This window comes from Macaca fascicularis, chromosome 10 (assembly GCF_037993035.2).
Source record: "Macaca fascicularis isolate 582-1 chromosome 10, T2T-MFA8v1.1".
NCBI lineage: Eukaryota > Metazoa > Chordata > Mammalia > Primates > Cercopithecidae > Macaca > Macaca fascicularis.
In genome coordinates this window covers 26,815,368-26,834,999 of record NC_088384.1, presented here as the reverse complement: position 1 = coordinate 26,834,999, position 19,632 = coordinate 26,815,368, and the positions used below count along the sequence as shown (strand labels likewise).

At 46.8% G+C, this 19,632-nt stretch overlaps 1 pseudogene; it reads right to left on the bottom strand.

Annotated features, from left to right (window-relative positions):
- Positions 1 to 12,026: 12,026 nt before the first annotated feature.
- Positions 12,027 to 13,785, bottom strand: LOC102116479 (KH domain-containing RNA-binding protein QKI-like; annotated as a pseudogene).
- Positions 13,786 to 19,632: the final 5,847 nt, after the last annotated feature.

The window sequence follows — 19,632 nt, the reverse complement described above, 5'->3', positions numbered from 1 at the left end:
TCGGGCGTCAGGCTCAGGTAGCTGCTGGCCGCGTACTTGTTGTTGCTCTGTTTGGAGGGCGTGGTCATCTCCACGCCCTGGGTGATGGGGGTACCATCTGCCTTCCAGGTCACCGTCAAGATTCCCGGATAGAAGTCACTCATGAGACACACCAGCGTGGCCTTGTTGGCTTGGAGCTCCTCAGAGGACGGCGGGAACAGAGTGACTGAGGGGGTGGCCTTGGGCTGACCTGTGTGGACAGAGGAGGGGTGAGAGACGGCAGAGGGAGAGTGGGGTGTTGTGGAGCGCCTCTCTCTATCTAAAGTCTCTGGGAGGGTTCATGGTGTGGCCGTCTGGTCCACCCAGGGCCTCTGCTTCCCTCTAAGGTAGAGCGTTTCTACCTTAGAAGCTGGTCTACTAGTTTGTGATTAGTTTTATGATGTAAATATAAGATTTTTTGTTTGTTTGTTTGTTTGTTGAGACAGGGTCTCACTCCAACACCCAGACTGGAGTGAAGTGGTGCCATCACAGCTCACTGCAGCCTTGATCTCCTGGGCTCAAGTGATCCTCACACTTCAGCCTCCTGAGTAGCTGGGACCACAGGCATGTGCTACCATGCCCAGCTAATTTTCGTTTGGTATTTTTTTTGTAGAAATGGGGTCTCACCATGTTGCCCAACTTGGTCTCGAGCTCCTGGACCTCCTAAAGTGCTGGGATTACAGGCATGAGCTACCATGCCCAGCAAGACTATTTTAATTTTCTTTTCTTTTCATTTTTGAGATCAAGTCTTGCTCTGTCGCCAGGCTGGAGTGCAGAGGTGTAATCTCGGCTCACTGCAACCTCTGCAAAATCCTCTGCCTCCCGGGTTCAAGCGATAGTCCTGCCTCAGCCTCCAAGTAGCTGGGACTACAGGCGCACACCACCACACCCAGCTAATTTTTATATTTTTAGTAGAGACATGGTTTCACCAGGTTGGTCATGATGGTCTTGAACTCCTGACCTCGTGATCCACCCGCCTCGGCCTCCCAAAGTGCTGGAATTACAGGCGTATGCCACCACGCCCAGCCCTTATTTTTTATTTAAAAAAAAACAACTTTTTTTTGAGATGGAGTCTTGCTCAGTCACCCAGGCTGGAGTGCAGTGCCACCATCCTGGCTCACTGCAACCTCCACCTCCTGAGTTCAAGCAATTCTCCTGCTTAACCACAAACTTGGTGGCTTAAATCAAGCAGAAATTGACTCTTACAGATCTGCAGGTCAGAGGTCTGAAATGGGCCTCCCTGGGTTGAGGTCAGAGTGTCAGTAGGGCTGCGGTCTTACATGGAGGCCGTAAAGACAGGCCATTTCCTTGCCTTTTCCAGATTCTACAGGCTGCCCACATTCCTCGGTCCATGGCCCCTTCCTCCTTCCTCAAAAGGCCAGCAGTGGCTGGTTGACTCACTCTCATGTTGCATGGCTCTGACTCCAACTCCCCGCCCCCCTCGGGGTAACACTAGGGCCCACCTAGATAATCCAGGATCATCTCTCTATCTTAAACTCAGCAACTTAGCTGCTGTGATGCCACCTACACCCCTAACGCCCCCTTGTCGTAGAATAGAACATGTTCATAGGTTCTGGGGATTAAGATGTGGATATTTCAGGGGGCATCATTCTGCCCAACACAGTGGGTTTGTATCAGCCATATTCTTTTGACGTTCAGCGTGTCTCACTTTTAGCCAGTGGGAACCCCTTCTTCTGGCCTCAGAGTTTGTTAGGGATGGTGCCCACCACATTTCTTGGATGGCACCTTCGCTTTCTGATACAACAGATAACAGAGGTTCCAGGCTCATCTCGCCCACACCTGCAGTCAGGCGCAGGTATATGGGGTGCCTACGTGAGGGAAATGCAATTGTTTCTTGGATTGTTTTAAAGACTGGGGATGGTAAGTCCACATATTTCAAAAAAAAAATCATGAATTTCAAATAATTTTCCAATTTAAAATTGATCTTACATAATTTTTATTTAACTCTTATCTTATCCTCATGTATCTCTTCATTTACACTTAAATTCTTGGTTCTGACCAACAATAACATTGTTCTTTTTTGTTTTACTTGACTATATATATACATATATATATGAAATAATTGTTTATATGAAATACTTTTGAAATAAAAATAATATTAGTCTTAACAGTAAAGCTTCTGAATAAAATTAAAATTTCTTTGCAGCTCTATCCTTAAATGTAGAGGAGAATGTGGCCCTATCTTACTTCTTTCTAGCTATCTACCTCAGAGAAAGGCTCATCTATAGACCCAAAGGCACCTGTGTAAGAACATTCACTGCAATTGCACTTGCGCTTCTGAGCACAGGGTTAAGTAGATCAGAGTTCTGACATCTCATGCAGCAATTCCAAACACTGACAAGGTCTATACACTGCTGATGAGGAAAAGCTCCACACGCACCACCTGGTGAAAAAGGCAAAAGCCATAAATGGATTTACTAATGTGTTCCTGACAAATACAACTCTGCCCCAAGCTGAGCTCAACAACCTTTCTGGGTAGGGGTTAGATATGCAACCTGCTCCATTAATTTTCCATCACAATTTAGAATGAACCGCTAACGAGTGCCAAGTTTAACATTAAAAATCCTTTACAGGCCAGGCACGGTGGCTCACGCCTGTAATCCCAACACTTTGGGAGGCTGAGGCAGTTGAATCACTTGAGGCCAGGAGTTCGAGACCAGCCTGGGCAACGTGGCAAGACCCTGTCTCTACAAAAAATACAAAAATATTAGCCAGATGTTGTGGTGCACGTCTGTAGCCCCAGCTACTCAGGAGGCTGAGGCAGGATAATTGGTTGAACGTGGGAGGCGGAGGTTGCAGTGAGCCGAGATCACACCACTGCACTCCAGCCTGGGCAACAGAATGAGACTGTCGCAAAAAAAAAAAAAAAAAAAAAAAAAATCCTTTGTGTATCGACAGTAACTGACAAACGTATTCAAGTCAAGGATACTCATTTACCCACTGACAGGGATGGAGATGAATTTTAATTAAGAATGCACCTAAAATCACAAAAAGATGTTTGGGGTAAGAAAATATTGAGAACCCACAACATGTAGCTTTTCTCAAGTTATAACACTGCCATCATTATTAATAACAATCTTATTACTTAACATGGAATTTATGACATCTTTTCTAGAGAATTATTAAGGTATTTATTATTAAGTTAATGTGGCCAGTGAAATTATGCTACTGGAGCACTTCCTCAGACCCCTGCAGTTGATAATCTTTACTGAATGAATACAATGCATTTTAAAATTCTGTTACTAATGTCTGAAATTGACAGTGCTCCTCTACTCAAATTCATGAGCCCCCCGCCTCATAAAATAAGATTCACCGGGAAACAGACAGTCTGAAGGCTTTTCTGAAAATATGCTGAATTTGGAATCAGAAAACCTGGGTTTGAAGCTCAACTGTGCCATCAACGCAACCTTGAGCAATTAGCTTCTCCCTGAACCTGAATTTCTTTTTTTTTTTTTTTTTTTTTTTTTTTTTTTTTTTTTTTTTTTTTTTTTTTTTGAGACGGAGTCTCGCTCTGTCGCCCAGGCTGGAGTGCAGTGGCGCGATCTCGGCTCACTGCAAGCTCTGCCTCCTGGGTTTACACCATTCTCCTGCCTCAGCCTCCTGAGTAGCTGGGACTACAGGCGCCCGCCACCGCGCCCGGCTAATTTTTTGTATTTTTAGTAGAGACGGGGTTTCACCGTGGTCTCGATCTCCTGACCTTGTGATCCGCCCGCCTCGGCCTCCCAAAGTGCTGGGATTACAGGCGTGAGCCACCGCGCCCGGCCTGAACCTGAATTTCTTTCTAAAATAAGATGATGAGTATTATGGAGCCATTTCCAAGAATCTCTAAATAAAAAAAAAAAAGCTTGCTCTCTGAGAATAAAAACTTTAAATCAATACATAACACAAAGGGCCGAGAAATGCCAAAGGTTTCTGGTCTGGGCAGCTTTGGCAGTGGTTTCATGAACTATATTGTCAAATCCAGCGGAGGTGTGCCCACCAGCTACAACAGGAAACGTGAAAATACGGAAAGATGACTTGTCCCGAGGCCACCCATAGTCAGGGATTTCAAGTACTGGACATCTAGCATAAGCCGCCCCTGTGGAGCGTGACTGAGTCCCAAGTAACCATCTGACTCATCCACGTGGGTCCGTGCTCGCTACATCACCTTCTGATGGTAATTTTGCTTCCCGCAAGGGCGACCCACGAGAGAGAGCTCCAGCCACACAGATGCTGGGCACGGAGGCTCCTACAGGAGCCAGTGTTCAATGCAATGTAGCGAACTGGACATTCAAGCTATGGTGTAGCTTTTCAGGTAAATCTACTGTGTAAGTGAGTTAGCGCACTTCTGGGAGGGGGAGGCTCTCACTTAGTAGCATTCTCAAAAGGGTCTTTAATCTTAAAATAAGAACCAGAGGCCTAGAGGAAGAGAATAATTTAGTCAGGCGGACTTGGCTGATTATGTGAGTTTCACAATAAGAGACAGGTGCTTAGTACAGTGATATAATAAAATCTAGTTTCTGAGTCTGGAAGGCTAAAAGCCACTCCCTGCACCACAGTCAAGATACTAGGATCTAAGGAGAAAACCAGTTGTCCTCAAATACATAAAATATACCTCTCAATATCTCCACATGGATGAAGCTGGAGTAATTTTTTGTCCTTTTTAAAATTTCTACCTATTACCAAGCATAATTATAAAAACTAAAAAGAGTTAATACATATAAAACTATAAAACACTATCTACAGATCTTAGTGGGGTTTTCTTAAACTCTAAGTAAATGACCAGCTACTGTAAAAACATGAAATAAATGACCATCTACTGTAATAAACACAAAATAAATGACAAATTACAATTTATGTTTTGAATTTGTACCCTAATGAAAAAGAAGAACACTACTGCTGTCTTACACATAGAAATACTCCTATCAATAATAAGGAATACTTTCTTTCTAAAGGCTATTTGTGCTTCCAACGTGGACTTTTCAGTTCAAAATTAGGCTATGAGCACAGGAGAATGAAGACACAGAAAACTCTACAAGCTAAATGGAGAGGAATTTTTTTTTTTTTTTTTTTTTTTTTTTTTTTTTTTGAGACGGAGTCTCCCTCTGTTACCCAGGCTGGAGTGCAGTGGCACCATCTGGGCTCATTGCAAGCTCCGCCTCCCATGTTCGCACCATTCTCCTGCCTCAGCCTCCTGAGTAGCTGGGACTACAGGTGCCCGCCACCACGCCTGGCTAATTTTTTTGCTTTTTTAGTGGAGACGAGGTTTCACCGTGTTAGCCAGGATGGTCTCGATCTCCTGATCTCGTGATCCACCTGCCTCAGCCTCCCAAAGTGCTGGGATTACAGGCGTGAGCCGCTGCGCCCGGTCTGTTTTCTACTTATCTTAGTGGCTTTGGCTTTAGTTGTGTAATGTAGCCACTTACATAGTAATAGTCACTCCTTGGGCTGTGTTAGGATTCTGTTACATTGAGATTATCAGATAAAAGATTTTGCAAAATTCTTTCTACCACTGGATGGCAGTTAGTAGCCCACCTATTTGATTTGGAGGTTGGGGGTTGGGGAATTTCTAGATCCTGTAAGAAAGTTAATTGCATGTTAAAATGCCTAAGCATAATGACTCAAATGGCTGATATGACTTCACGCTGTTGGTAAAATGGATTAGAGTCAAAAGGTTTTTGATAGGAGTTTCTATTTCAGCTTCATTATAGAGCAAGCCATGTAACCACCAGTTTTTGGTATTCTTGAAAGAGATGCTCAGATTTGTATTTTTAGTATCCGAATGAGAAGCATACGTTTTAATTTGTCTTTAGTCTATCACTAGTGATTTTTTTTATTTCCAGCAAATTATTTGCAGTCACTATTCTTTGTGCTTCCTTATTTTAGTTACTTTGCCTTTTCCAGTTTTAAACAGAAGAGCATCAGAACGAAATATCTAGCTAATTTAAATGAAACACTGGGTTTGCAGCTTCCTGCTATTACAGGAGATTCTCAGAAAATGGAACATTCTGCCTAGGGGAGATTTTGCTTCTTTGAGATGGCAAGAGGCAAATATTTTGTTATGTTGACACATTATTCAGTTAACCAACCAATGAGTGCAAATCCTGGAAAAGCTGACTATTTGTCCAGATGGTATAGCTGCTTTAGTTTACTGAAATGTTGTTGGGCTAATGTAGCTGATAATGGGCCCTATTGGGAGTAGTAGACTGTGACCCACAGACTCCCTGTGCAGGCCCAGTTAAAACAGGAGCATTTAGATGTGCAGGCCAGTTGTTTTACGTCATGTTGGAAAAGAAATACCTTTACTTAAGTAAGGTCTAATTCATAAGCAAAGGCCCACGAAAAGTCAACATCTTAAACCCTGGAGTGATTCAGATGACTTTTACTGTAGGCTGTATTACTCTGTTACTCTTTTTTTTAAAACAGAATGAAATTCAGATGACTTGAAATCACACATAGTTGAAAGAGGTTGAGTAACGTGAACTTCATCTTTCCCCTGGAGTCTCATTTCTGTTTACTGGACATTGCAAATGTTGGATCACCTATTGCAAAGCTTGTCCTTTCAAAGTATTCATACAATATGATAGGAAGGGCTGAAATGACATTTTAAAGATTCTTTATAATTTTCTAGGAGGACTGACAGTCCTTAAAGGACATTTATGATACCATTTATGACATTAACTCAGTACATAGTTGTAGAGCCATTTCTATGAGCCAGGCACGGGGATACTATGATAAACCCAGCCACAGCCCCTTCCTTCATGGAGCTTGTAGACTAGTGTGAAATGCAGAGTTGAGCCAAGAAGCACGTTTGCTTTAAAGTGTAATTGCTCGAAGTTTTTATTTAACTACAAACAAATAGCGTATAGATGACTCTTAATTATTCTATATGCATAGAATATAGAATAATAACAATGAATATAGAATATAGGATAATGCATAGAACACATGATGTTTGGTAAGTGTTACAATAATTTGTTAGTGATTACCTTTGAAGATCTAGCTAAACATAGTCTCCATAGTGATATCATAGTTTGCATCTTTCTGTTTGTGTAGCCACTGCAAGTGGCCTAGTTTTCTTCTTTAGTGGACACAGAATTTATTCAGTAATTTTCTAGCTTCAATCACTAAGTGATTGGTGCATAACTTGAAATATTCCTCTCCAGGCTGGGCGCGGTGGCTCACGCCTGTAATCCCAGCACTTTGGGAGGCTGAGGCGGGCAGATCACAAGGTAATTTCTCAATTTTAAAATGTCATGAGAAATATGCTGGCTGTCACTCTGCCTTAAAAGAAAGCATTACCAAAGAATACCACTGAAAAACAAAGGCATTCATGCAAGGAAGTGAACACCCTAAGCACATAAGTACCTTCTTAAGAGGGACACTAAAAAAGCAAAAGTCACATTACGTTCCAAATACCAAGGAAAAAAAAAAAAACTGAACAGAAGTTCCTAACTTTAGTAATATTATATTCTACTCCTCCCCAAAAAAAACTGCCCATGAGTTGAGATTTATCAATTGTATATATAGAAACCCCACATATTGGCCGGGCGCGGTGGCTCAAGCCTGTAATCCCAGCACTTTGGGAGGCCGAGACGGGCGGATCACGAGGTCAGGAGTTCGGGACCATCTTGGCTAACACGGTGAAACCCCGTCTCTACTAAAAAATACAAAAAACTAGCCGGGCGAGGTGGTGGGCGCCTGTAGTCCCAGCTACTCGGGAGGCTGAGGCAGGAGAATGGCGTAAAAACCCGGGAGGCAGAGCTTGCAGTGAGCTGAGATCCGGCCACTGCACTCCACCCTGGGCGACACAGTGAGACTCCGTCTCAAAAAAAATAATAATAAAAATAAAAATAAAAAAAAAAAAAAAAAGAAACCCCACATATTTAGGACTCCCTGCCTTTGGGTGGAGGTCGGGGGGAGCACTAGGAAAGGCAAGAGAAAAAGGAATTAAGCCTTTTTCTACCACATTTATAGAAATGGACAGTTTTTTCGGTGAAATTTAGGTTTGATATAGGAGTTCTTGTTCTCTAAGTAAGTTTCCCACTTGCCGGAAATTTTAAGCAGCACTGATTTTTTCAATTAGCTTCAGATCTGCTACACTCTGGAATACGGGTGTTAAACTCACGACATCGCAGACAGGTTTGCACTTTTCCCTGATTTTCACTACTTGGCATTGCCTATCAAAGAGTAGCACACCCTGCAAAGCCAACAAGAGGCCTGGGCTAAGGAGGAAAAGGAGGCCAAAAATATCCAGCAAGCAAGGCTTCATTTGCACAATTTAGCTTTTCACAACAAATAACAAGGGGACTGGTATTCTCTGTATCATAGGGCTCATAGATGGACTTGTAAAAAAATCATATGATGATCACTTAGCATTAGGTAACATTTAAGCAATCTTGGGTGCCTAATGCTTGAAGGACTGATGATTTCAAAAGGACAGTAACTTTGGTGTAGATTCCAATACTTTACAGAATTGCATGGTTCAAATTCACCATAAAGAAAATGCCTCTTTTAGGCATCAATTCCAAGAGCTATTTAGCATCAAGGAACCGCATTAGCTGCACAACTCATGATGGTGTTAATTAGGAAAAAGGAGCTAGAGGAAAAAAAAATCCATCGCTGAAGCCTTGATACACTATTTAAAACTCACCATTAACCTGACGAACTAGTTTTTCTGGGGAAGTGCTAATGATATGAACCAGCAAAAAAATTTACTAGTTCCTCAATAATAAATCATTTGAGAGAAAACTGAAACTTGGTATGGACCTCACCGAGCCCCCTCCTTTGATAATTTAACAACAAATTCCTGTCCGGAATCACCCATTCAAGTGTGACTCCCGTTTCAATTTTTTAATAAAGTGCCATCAGTAGATCTGCAAGTTGAGGAAAGCAGCTCAGGGGACACACTTGACACCAAAAAGAATATTGAGTGGGTCAAAATCCTGCCTGGGCACAAAATAGAAGAGCCTCAAAAGGTGACTAGACTTAGTGACTTCAAGAAGAGCAAGCACTGAAAACAGCAGTTTACCTCGGACAATAACCAACAAGCCTGCAGTCCCCAGGTAAGCGGCCCAGAGGGAGCTGAGAGGATGGAGTTGGAAAGGGGGACCGCAGAGCCCAGGAAGAAGGAACCACCAGAATGGAGCCCAAAGGAGTGACAGGCAAAGAGTCAACGGGGACCACACCAATGCAACAGGTAGAACCATGGGATGGAAGAGCACAGGACAGGGCCGGGCGGGAGGGAGCCACAGGGATGGAGCTAGTTCAGCCAAGTCATAACCAGCCCCTGGCAGGGGAGCTGGCTGCGCGCAGGGTGCCGCGCTGGGCACTTTGGAGCGCTCTCTCCCGGAGTCCCCCACCGGCTCTCCGATGCCCCATTTCAGAGACTGGAACGACAAGGCTGGCCCCGCATCGCCCGCCCCGCAGTGCCACCCTCACCGGGACAGCGACGGCTCAGCGCCCGAACCTTGCGGACACAGGGGGTCGCCGGTAGCCGCTTGGGGGCGGCGGCGTGGGGGCCGGCGCGGGCCGGAGCAGCTGGTGCCTGGGCTCGGGCAGGACGGTCCTCTTGCTGGCGCGGGCGCTGAGGTCGCCTTGCTCTTCTCCATGACCATCAGGTAACTGGCATTGGCCAGCACGGCCTCCAGGTCCGCCATGTTGGTGAGCTTTGGCAGCGGCGGCGGTTACTCCGGACCCGGATGGGATGCGCGCCCGCCGCCGCCGCCCGCCGCGCCCCAAGCTGGCGGAGCCGCCCAGGGGCAGCCCCCACTCCGCGCGCCCCACCAGCGCCCTGCAAGGCAGCAGCCCGCAAGGGTCGCCGCGCGCCTCCCGGCTCCTCCCCCTCGAGCATGGTCCGCTGCTCTTTCCTCGAGGATCTACTCGGAGAGCGTCCCTGACTGTCGGTGCTCCTCAGTGCACAGTCCTAGCAGCCAGCCTGGTCCCGCGCCTCCCGAACAAATCTCTACTGTCGCCCTCCCCTCGGGATGGCCAGGAGGGACTCCTCTTCCTCCCCCACCTCCCCGTCGGCCTCCGCCTTGTTCGGTGCCCCGACCTCCCGACCCCAGCTCCATGCGCTCTCATGCCCATCCCTCTCATCCAGAAAAGCCCTGGGCCGGATACTACCCAAGGGGCATCGGGGAGGCCTCTGCTCCCTGGACATAGTAGTTCTCAAACTGGACAGTGTCAATCAGCATACTCCGGGAGGTATGGGGTGGCCCCGGAAATGCATGTCCCCGCAGGTGATGATGAAGCCCCTGCTCTGTCTGGTCCCAGCTACCCATGAACAGCGCCCAGCGGGCCGGGCCCCCAACGTCGCTCCTGACCCTGAACATACCCCCAAACCCCGCCGTGAGACTTCAGCGAAGAGTAAAAGCTGGAGAAAGTTGCCTGTCTCAGGCTAAGGAGAGCAAAGTGGGTTGAGGGCTTCCCCGCTAGGAACAGAGATGCCCTTAGAGAGCCCCCTGATGGAAGAGCTCTCAACTTAAGAAGGTCACCACTCCCAGCGAGGTGGTGGCTCACGCCTGTAATCCCAGCACTTTGGGAGGCCGAAGCGGTCGGATCACTAGGTCAGGAGATCCAGACCATCCTGGCTAACACGGTGAAACCCCGTCTCTACTAAAAATACAAAAAAATTAGCCAGGCGCGGTGGCGGGCGCCTATAGTCCCAGCTACTCGGGAAGCTGAGGCAGGAGAATGGCGTGAACCCGGGAGCCGGAGCTTGTAGTGAGCCGAGATCACGCCACTGCACTCTAGCCTGGGCGACAGAGCGAGGCTCCGACTCAAAAGAAAAAAAAAAAAAAAAGCTATATTTCCAAAAATATATATATATTTTCTGCACCAGTACCCTTGTATAATAAAAGTATCTACTTTTCGTTCATTTGTTTCAATGCACTATACTTCATCTACAATTTCATTACGTGTATACAGCAAATAGGCAAGCATGGCTTTTACATCCTTAATGATTTTTTTCTATACAGGGAGGTTTAAAAAAAATGCTTGAACAGTTTGCTCAGTAATGTGACATGTGACACATAATGCATGTACCTTGTTCTCTTTTTTTTTTTTTTTTTTTTTTTTTTTTTTTTTTTGAGACAGAGTCTGGCTCTGTCGCTCAGTCTGGAGTGCAGTGGTGCGATCTTGGCTCACTGCAAGCTCCATCTCCCGGGTTCACGCCCTTCTCCTGCCTCAGCCTCCCAAGTAGCTGGGACTACAGGCACCTGCCATCATGCCTGGCTGATTTTTTGTATTTTTAGTAGAGACAGGGTTTCACCATGTTAGCCAGGATGGTCTTGATCTCCTGACCTCGTGATCTGCCTGCCTTGGCTTCCCAAAGTGCTGAGATTACAGGCGTGAGCCACCGCGCCCGGCCTCTCATATTTTTTTTAGAAGGTATAAAATAAAGATTTAGTAATTTTAACTCAGATATTTATCTTTTTAAAAGTCGTATTGCAGTTTTGTTACTTGCACTACTTTTCAAAACTCCTTATGTTTTTCTCTCATGGCACACTTTCTTCTAATACTTCAAATTTTGGCAGGCAATATAAAAAAGGCTGCAACTTCTGCCCTTTGAGGGCACTGTAGTGACTAAACAGCCTATCGAATTTTGAATACTTTTTGAAATCACTTCACTAGTGAGATCTCTGACCGAAGGTTCATGCATGATGCAACATCACACAGCACATTCAGAGACAGCTTTGACTTTGCTATGAGAAGAAAAAGATTCCTAGAAGTCTTTCACAGTAACTGCCTCTGCCATTTAGCCAAGGGCCATCTGTCTCCCCTTCTTAAGAGAGGCCTTCCTACCATTCGCTTAGGGTGGGATCTTAAAAGATGATTGGTGCTGTGGGATGAATTAGGGTTTATTCCTTTACTACTATTCAGTGCAGGTTCACCCAAACAAGAAAAAAAAAAAAAAAAGCTGAGTTGGAGGACAACAATTCCTTTGTCTTTTGTTTGGTTAGATGGTAAGACACACAGACAAGTGCCTCAGCTTGCTGCACCAAGGACAGGCAAGCAAAGGCGATGACCAGTTAACTGATCAGCAGGCAGGCATGGTCAGGTCATCATTGGGTGAAGAGTTCAGAGGTCAGAAGGTCATAGGTTACTTGCCAGTGGCAGCTCGGTCTGCGGTCACAATACTTTGGTAAGGACGGACACACATATCATGCCTTCGAACTTTAGTAGCCACCGTACTTAATACATCACTAGGTTCAATAGGATACTCAAGGATTAATGTAGCTGCTGCCAATGTGTAGGGGTACTCATAGGGTGTATAGATTAAACCAGCTTCGGGCCCTCGAGGAACTATTGCAGTTGGGTGAGGAATTTCGTTTGGCATGACAGTGGTCTGTATTTGTCTGATCAAAGGCATTAGGGTAGGGTCAGCTGGTGTAGGAGTAGGCAGAGCAGCTGGTGGGAGAACCGGAGCAGGCCCAGTAATGATCCTTGGAGCAGCCTGGGCTGTTGCTGCAAGAGAAAAGGCAAGGGCTGGTGATTTAATGTTGGCATCTCTGTAGGTGCCATTCAGAATCGCAAGCTCCATCAGCTGCATCTTCTTTAGACTGTCTTCTCTTTCGGCTGCAGGTACCAATAATTTCTTCACTTCTTCAACTGCTCTCTTCAATTTGATTTCTGCTCTGTTCTGAGCATTTTCCACAGTGATTAGTACATGTAAATATTTAGGTGCTCCCAATTGGGCTTGCCTGTATTTTGCTCCTCCTTTGTTTGTTTGTTTGTTTGTTTCAGATGGAGTCTCGCTCTGTCACCCAGGCTGGAGTGCAGTGGCACAATCTCTGCAACCTCCAACTCCCGGGTTCGAGCAGTTCTCTGCCTTAGCCTCCCGAGTAGCTGGGATTACAGACGCCCGCCACCATGCCCAGCTAATTTTCGTATTTTTAGTAGAGAAGGGGTTTCACCATCTGGGCCAGGCTGGTCTTGAACTCCTGACCTCGTGATCCACCCGCCTTGACCTCCCACAGTGCTGGGATTACAGGCGTGAGCCACCGCGCCCAGCCGCTCCTCGTTTTTTATATCCCCCATTGAACCTTTGCCTCAGACTATGATTTTACATCCGGTTTCTGCTTCAAGCTATTTGACCGTAAGTCCTCTAGGTCCAAGGATTCTCCCAACAAAATTAAAATCTACGTATTCTTCTACAGGCACATAGTTTCTCTTGTAACTGCACAATAGGTCCCACAGCATCAGGCAATTCTACACTCCTTTTCTCTGTACTGCCATTCAATGTGTCATTGTCCATGTCTTTCCGTACTCTGCTCATTTCTTCACAACTTGAGGCAACAGCAGCAGCTTTTTAGCATATGGAAATATTCCAGGTTTTTCCCTCCAATTCCCCTTGTGGAGACACGCCACAAAATGGAACAGAGGGGAGAAGCAAGTGTCTTGCTCCAGCTCTGCTGCCAACTTGTCTCCAGACACAGGCAAGTCACAAACGCTCCAGATCTCAGTCTCTGCTCAAGGTGGTTGAAGATCCCACAGAAGTTGGGCAGGTTGCTCATAAGCTTCTTGTCGTTCTTCAGCTGCATCAGGTAATCTGAGGTGGGCTTCGGCCTCTCCATGGTTTCCATTTCCACGGCCACATTCCAGGCTCTGCAGGTCACTCCGTCTCCCGCCGCCGGAGAGGAGGGAGGGGCGGGGGCAAGCCCCTGCCGCAACCCACTCCGCCTCTGCTCCCGCGCCGAGTCCCCGGGGGCTGCCGGCACCGCGCGCTCGCCCGCCTCACTTTCCGCCCGGGCCCGACGCACTCCCGGCCGCCACCGATCTAGGCCGCCCAGCTCTGCGCCTCCCTCACGAGGCCTGCAGGCGGGCGGGAGGCGGGTCTCGGCTGACTCAGTGTGTGCGCGGGCCGCGGGCCGCTGGCTCAGGACGAGAAGGAGTCGGGGCCGCCTCTCGCTCGGTTGGTGGCGCCAGCTCAGCACCGTGCCGCCTGTGCTGGGGGGTCTCTCTGGGCTGGTACCTGCCTCGGCGCCGCTGCAGCTGCTGCCGCGCTCTGACTGCGCTCCTCTTCTTCCTCACTCACTTGGCGACGGAGTTGGCGGCGGCAGGGGCTTCCACTTTTAATTTTTTGTGGATACACGGTAGATGTATACATTTATGGGGCATATGAGCTATTTTGATAGAGGTATGCAATGCATAATAATCACATTGGGGTAAATTGGGTATCCATTTCCTCCAGCAATTATCCTTTGTGTTTCAAACAATCCAATTATAATATTTTAGTTATTTTTAAATGTACAATTAAATTATTATTGACTATAGCCACCTTGTTGTGCTACCAAATACTACATTTTACTCATTCTATTTTTTGTACCCTTAACCATCATGTCTTTCTCTCCTAACCTCACCCTGCCACCTACCCTTCCTAGTCGCTGGTAACCATCCTTCTACTCTCTATATCCATAAATTCAATTGTTTTAATTTTTAGCTCCCACAAATAAGTGAGAACAGCCCCATGCTCAAGTTTTAGCCGCATAATAATTATGTTAAACACCTTATAGTACCAAGCGCTTCACTGACACTAACAGGTTAATCTTCACAACAACCTCTAAAGGAAGTACTGCTAGTATCTCCACTTTTCTGGATGAAAAAACAGCGTCCTTAAGTAACTTGCTCAGTTGCCCAGCCCATAAATTACAGATTTGGGATCCGAACCCAGTCAGCCCAGTTGCAGAGTTCTTGCTCTCCGCAGGGTCACAGCTCCCTCAAGGAGAGGTGAAGTAACATAGCTCCCGACGCATGTGGGCTATTCACGGCAGCATGGTGCACAGCAGCAGTGACTGGAAGCAACGCAAGTGTCCATCAAAATGGAACTGGGAGGTGGGTGGATCACAAGGTCAGGAGTTCGAGACCAGCCTGGCCAAGATGGTGAAACCCGTCTCTGCTAAAAATACAAAAATTACCCAGGTGTGGTGGCAGGCACCTGTAATCCCAGCTACTCGGGAAGCTGAAGCAGGAGAATCACTTGAACCCGGGGGTCGGAAGTTGCAGTGAGCCAAGATCACGCCACTAGAACCAAGATCAGAACAAGACTCCGTCTCAAAACAACAACAACAACAAAATGAGACCGGATTAATAACTTGCATTATACCTATGTGTGAGACACTGCACACCAGCTAAGATGAATGATCTAAATCTACGATATGTGGCAATATACAGCTGACCCTTCAAACATGGGTTTGAACTGTGTGGGTCTACTTATTCCTGGATTTTCTTCCATCTCTGCCTCCCCTGAGACAGCAACACCAAAGCCTCCTCTTTTCCTCCTCCTCTGCCTACTCAATATAGAGATGACCAGAAGGAAGAGCTTGATGATCATCCACTTCCACTTAACAAATAGTAAATACATATTCTCCTCCTTCAGATTTTCTTAATAACGTTTGCTTTTCTCCAGCTTACTTTATTGCAAGAATACAATATAGAATACCTACAACATACAAAATACGTGTTGTTCCACTGTTCATGGTGTTGGCAAGTCTTCTGTTCAATGGAAGTGAAGTTTTGGGGGGAGTCAAAAGTTACAGGGGGATTTTTGACTGCATGAAGGAGTCAGTGCCCCTCCCTCCCTCTTTGTTCAAGAGTCAACTGTAAGTCTTGGAAACATAATGTTTTTGTTTTTGAGACAGTCTCACTCTGTTGCCCAGGCTGGGGTGCAGTGGCATGATCTCAGCTCACTGCAACCTCCACCTCCTGGGTTCAAGGAACTCTCCTGCCTCAGCCTCCTGAGTAACTGGGATTACAGGCGCCTACCACCAGGCCTGGCTAATTTTTGTATTTTTAGTACAGACAGGGTTCCACCATGTTGGGCAGGCTGGTCTCAAACTCCTGACCTCAAGTGATCCACCTGCCTCAGCCTCCCAAAGTGCTGGGATTACATGCGTGAGTCACCTGGCCCGGCCTTGGAAACATAATGTTGAAGAGAAAATTGCAATTTACTAAATGATACATAGAATTTAACATTTATGGAAAGTGTGGAAACAATACTATATATTGTTTGTGGTTAGGCACGTGGACTTAAAGTAAAAAAAAAGCTACAAAAATTAAAGTAGGAGGAGAAAAGGGAATGGTGTCAGGGAAGTACCCAGCAGGCTTCCACTGTATATGCAACATTTTGTATCTAATCAAAAGATGTCTGAAATAAGAAATTTACAAATGTGCTTTGAAAAGTACAGGCTGGGCCCTATGGCTTACACCTGCGATCCCAGCACTTTGGGAGGCCGAGGTGGGCAGACTGCTTGAGGCCAGGAGTTCCAGACCAGCCATTAATAACATGGTGAAACCCCTTCTCTACTAAAAATACAAAAAATTAGCCAAGCAGGGTGGCGCACACCTATAAAGTCAGCTACACAGGAGGCTGAGGTACGAGAATTGCTTGAATCCAGGAGGTAGAGGCTGCAGTGAACTGAGATCGCACCACTGCACTCTGGCCTGGGTGACAGAGCACGACTCTGTGTCAAAAGAAAGGAAAGGTGCAAAAGACGGGACCACATTGCACACTGAGATTGCTGTGATCCCAGGTCCCCCTTACAAGGAATGGGGGGGACCAGGGAAATCCTGCCCCATCCTCAGCATGCCCCCGCGTGGATAGCACAGGTGGTTGGCGTCTCTCACTCACCAAAGGGAGCAGCTTCTAGCCTTCTCCCTCTTTCCCCAACTCCTCATACTAGACAGAGGGAATGTTCCCCAGGGCCAATTGTGCCAGGTGACTCCCTTCCTCAGAATTCTCCCATGGCTCCCCAGTGCCCTCAGAAGCAAGCCCACACTCCTTTCCAGGACCAACATTTACCTCCACAACCTGGGCCCTGCTGCTTTGCCAGCCTCACCTGCTACCATTCTTGTTCCCACACCCTGCAGAAGCCACATCAGATGCATGCAGAGCCACCTCCACTCGCTCTCGCCCAGTAGTTTTTCTCACCTTGATAATTTTGCATATGTGACCCCCTTTTCTGGAAAAGGCCCTCACCTCCTGCCGGCCTTGTCGGTCAGATGCCTGGAGTCCTCACCACCATGCACAGTGCATCCTAGGAGAAGTCCGACAGGCCATGCCAGGAGATTGGCATCGGCCACCACTCGATGAAGGAAGAGCGGACCATTTCCCATGGCCCCATCAGATTTTCCCGGAGTTCCCAGACTTACTGTGGTGGTTGTTGTTCGCTGACAACTCACATGTACAATCAGTGGTAAAATTCAGCTTATTTCATTCAATACCAAATGAATGTCATGAAAATAGCTTCGTAAGACAAAAGGACAAAATGACACTTTTCTTCCCACTAAGTCCAAAAATGTCCCCTCTGGCTAACCAAAAGGGTACCTGTTCCATCTGCTCTTTCTGTCCTGCCTCCTCCTCCTCTTTCCACCAGCATGGCCTTGAGCAAATCATCTCCCCCTTTCTGAGCCTCAGGGGCTCCCGTAGAAAATGGGAGTAAGCCACAGGTGGTGATAGGTTGGAGCGTGAGGAAATCAGCCAGCAATCACTTAATAAATGCCTCCTGTCAGCCTGTCATGGTACGCGGTGGCGGTGACGCAATAGCGAACAAGATGTGCTTCACTAAGCTTTCATTCTAACAGAGAAACCAACATTAAAGAAAAATTGAAGGCTGGGTGCCGTGGCTCACACCTATAATCCCAGCGCTTTGGGAGACCGAGATGGAAAGATTGCTTGAGCTGAGCCCAGGAGTTTGAGACCAGCCTGCGCAACAGAGAGAGACCCCACCTCTACAAAAAATAAAAATAAACCATTATCCAGGCATGATGGTGCACACCTGTAGTCCCAGCTACATGGGGGGTTCAACCAGGAGGATCAGTTGAGCTCAGGAGATCAGGACTCTGTGAGCTCTGATGGCACCACTGCACTCCAGCCTGGGCAAGAGTGAAACCCTGTCTCTAGAAAGAAGAATACAGTTTGCCTCCTGAATATATAATAATGATGAATATAAAGTATGCCTGGAAGAAAAGGAGGATTTGACCAATATGTGGACCAATCTTTTGGACAGAAACTGCTATCTCAGGAAATGGCAGCGTGAGCCACCTTGTTGATGTTTCCTCATTCCTGGATTAATGGAGAGAAAGAAAATGTATGCCCAATCCACTCAATGTTGCCTTCTTTAGTGAAAAAAAGAATAACTTTATGAAGAAGCAGCATTAACTATAAACTGGTCTTGGTAAATGAACATATCACCCACTTATTTTAATGAAAGAAAGATGCAGAAAGGTGAACAATTTAAAGAAATACAAAACCCAAAGGCAATGGTAGCCAGGTGCAATGGCTCACACCTATAATCCCAGCACTTTGGGAGGCCGAGGCAGGAGGATCATGTGAGCCCAGGAGTTCAAGATCAGCCTGGGTAACATAGCAAGACCATCTTGGCAAAGCAATGGTTCTTAAACTTGGGTTTACAGTTGGGAGGGGCTGGTTAAGTGAAGATCGCTGGACACCCCTCCCTCCCAAGTTGTGATTCAGTAGGTCTAGGGTAGGACCGAGAACTTGCATTTCTTTTTATTTATTTATTGAGACACGTTCTCACTCTTTTGCCCAGGCTGGAGGGCAATGGCGAGATCATAGCGCACTGTAGCCTTGAACTCCTAGGCTCAAGTTATCCTCCCACCTCTGCCTCTTGAGTAGCTAGGACTACAGGTGTGCACCACCACGCCCAGCTAAGTTTTTATTTTTTATGGAGATGGGGTCTTACCATGTTGTCCAGGTTGGTCTCGAATTCCTGGCCTCAGGCAATCCTCCCACCTCAGTTTCCCAAAGTGTTGGGATTATAGGTCTGAGCCACAGCTCCTGATCAGAACTTGCGTTTTCAGCAAGATCCCAGGTGATGCCAGTGATGCTGGTTTGTGGCTTACACGCTGAGGACCACAGCTTCAGAGCAGCTGGGAATACCTTTGGGGACTCACTAATATTAACCCTGCTTCGCTGAGTCTCTTTTCTCACAAGAGGAGCCAGGAAGCACTCGACAGCCTCTTAGGGGCAGAAGGGTCTGGTTTTCAGCTTCGTGCTGGGAGGAGCTTCGGGCAGCCTGTGAGCTCCTTCCCATCCACATCCCCAGCCAGCTGCTTCATCACTTGGGAGGTGATGGTCAACCTGCCCAGCACCTCGGTCCCACCTTGATAGAAACCAATTCCGTTGCTGAAGAAGATGGGTGGGGTGGAGTCCACGTCCCAGGGGATTCTGAGGCCGGCATCCCATCCTGAGCAGGCATGGTTCTCCCCACTGGATGAGGTCTTATCTGACAGAAAGTGCTCCTCTCCACCTTTTTTTTTAAACCCTCCCCACCACTCTGCTCACCTGGGTTGTCTCTGCTTTGAAGACTCACCCCTAGTGGTTTTCTTATTTCACCCAGGGGGCACCAAAAAAGCAAGAAAGTTTTGTTCCCCCATCCCAAGGTCCTGAGACTCACTCCACAGAATGATCCTGTTTGCCAGAAAAACGTGAAACACCCCAGAGGTCAGAGATGGCCAAGGAAGTGCAGAAACCCCCTCCCAGGGCTGATGACTGCGCTTTCAGCCTCCCCTGAGAGCAGTGACCACATCTCCACTTCTACTTTCCAAGGCCTCCTCACGGGTGGGGGGTTTTTTAGAGTCACTGCCAGTCAG